The 2,120-nt window shown below is 41.3% G+C and overlaps 1 pseudogene; it reads right to left on the bottom strand.

The window, feature by feature from the left end:
- Positions 1 to 469: 469 nt before the first annotated feature.
- Positions 470 to 719, bottom strand: LOC110287495 (barrier-to-autointegration factor pseudogene; annotated as a pseudogene).
- Between the last annotated feature and the right edge of the window lie 1,401 nt (positions 720 to 2,120).

The following is a 2,120-nucleotide window of genomic DNA, read 5'->3' as shown; positions in this document are numbered from 1 at the left end:
AAATTGTTCCAATACATTATCTGTTTAAAGTTCTTGTAATTCCCCACTCCTTTACATGTTTAGCATGATTTTTATTTCATTGTATTCTTTTTCTCTTTTGACAGTCACTGACTTTAATAATCTAAAAGTCTTTATAAGGACAGCGATTGCCCCACCCCCAAAATGGAGCCAAAAGGTATCCAACAGATCTTGAAATGAGGCAGAAAGGGGCCATGAATCCATTCATGAAAGCTGATGACTTTTGCCATGTAGCTGCTGGGGGCTACGGAAGGTCAGGGCAGGCAAGGACAAAGATTCCAAAAAAAAAGTTGAAATGCTGAGAGGAGAAAACTCCCAAAACGCCCTGGAATACATAGGATGTGAGTGTGAACTGTTTGTTTCATGGAGTACAGGCAGGAGCCCCATCGGCTGTGGACTCTGGAGACTCCATTCTGTGTCTAGAGGGCTGAAAAGGGCTCCTCGGAGAACATTACAAGAAGGCATCACACCATTCTTAAAGGCATCTAAAGCAGTCCAGGGACTGCTTGGCACTGGCACCACTTGGGTCTTTTAGCCAGTCTCAGTTGAGGTCTTTCATCTTTCTTTAACACCAGAAACTGACCAAGGACCACATAATGGTTGTTGAAGTTCTTTCATCCAGCAATCCTAGCAAGGCTCCCTACTGACTTTCTTCCCATCAGCTCTGTCTTGAAGTCTTAGTGTTTTGGGGAGGTTGTCATCTTGATAAGGCTTAACCAGCAGTTGTGGCTCTGGTTGTACTCCCAGAGCTACTTGGCTTCTCCTACCCATACCTCAAGCTACTAGAACATTCTTTGACTTCTTAATTTGTTTTCTGAAACAGATGCAGAGCAGCCCAGCCAAACATTGGACAGACCTTGGAGTCTCCTATGGATGGAGGGAGGATTGGGGACCCTAAAGGGGATAAGAACTCCACAGGGTGACCAACAGTGTCAACTAATCTGAACCCTTGGAAGCTCTTAGAGACTGAGCCACCAACCAAAGAGAATACATGGGCTCAGTCTCTGAGAGCTTCCAAGGGTCCAGGTTAGTTGCCATTTTCAGTTTTATCATCACTAGAGAAGAAAAAGTTAAAAACAAAAACAAAAACAAACAAACAAAAAATGCCATACCAAAAACATAAAAATAAAAAGGACAAACTATGCGCCAGCATTGAAGGAGAATATCAACACAAAAACTGAGGTGGTGAATTTAAAAATTATAGAAAAGCTGTAATTGAAAACCTTGATGAATCTAATAAAAACCATAGTAATAAATGTCACTAGAAGAATAGAGCAAAGAGATGAAAGGATATCACTGATGGAGGACAAAGCTGATGAAACATTACATTCCAATATAAATATGGGAGATATATGAGATGACCACAATGTTCACGAACTGTGGGAGATGATGAAGAGATTAGAGATGTTGAAATAAGAGATTTAAACCTTTGCCATTCCATGGTATTTGAAGTCTTTCATCTTACGTTGTCTACATTTTATTCCAAGGAATCTATTTGCAATAATCCTTGCACACATTCTAAATTTTATTAAAGATTTTGAAGTAACAGAGAAAACTCAGCATGAACCATATTATTTCTCATCATTTTCCTTCTGCTCCTTCTTTTCCTAGTTCTCTTCTGCCTAGATTACCCCTATGATTAAAAACATTATCCCTGTGAAATATGCAGGAGAATTTTGTCCCTTTCTTCTACCTTGTTTATTCCTAATGTCTCAAGGTACTTAGACAAGTAAAGGCCTTACACTTTTAATGTTTTTTTTTAATTATTTTATTTATTTACATCCCAAATGTTGCTCCCTTCCTGGTCCCCCTTCCACAGTTCTTCACTCCTACCCCTCCCCCTTGAACTCTGGAGGGTGCTCCCTCACACACATCCCCCCTCTTTGGGGCATGAAGCTTCTACAGGATTAGGCAATCCTCTCCCACTAGGGCCAGACAAGGCAGTCAGTCCTCTGCTACATATATGCTAGAGGTCTCAAACCAGCCCATATATGTTCTTTGATTGATAGCTTGGTCACTGGGAGCTCCCAGGGGACCAGGTTAGTTGAGACTGTTGGTCTTCCTATGGGGTCACCATCCCCTTCAGCTCCTTCAATCCTCCC

This window comes from Mus caroli, unplaced genomic scaffold, assembly GCF_978045245.1.
Source record: "Mus caroli unplaced genomic scaffold, Mus_caroli_1 scaffold_5, whole genome shotgun sequence".
Taxonomy (NCBI): domain Eukaryota; kingdom Metazoa; phylum Chordata; class Mammalia; order Rodentia; family Muridae; genus Mus; species Mus caroli.
Note: the sequence above shows the minus strand (reverse complement) of the source record. Positions and strands in the feature narration are given on the sequence as shown.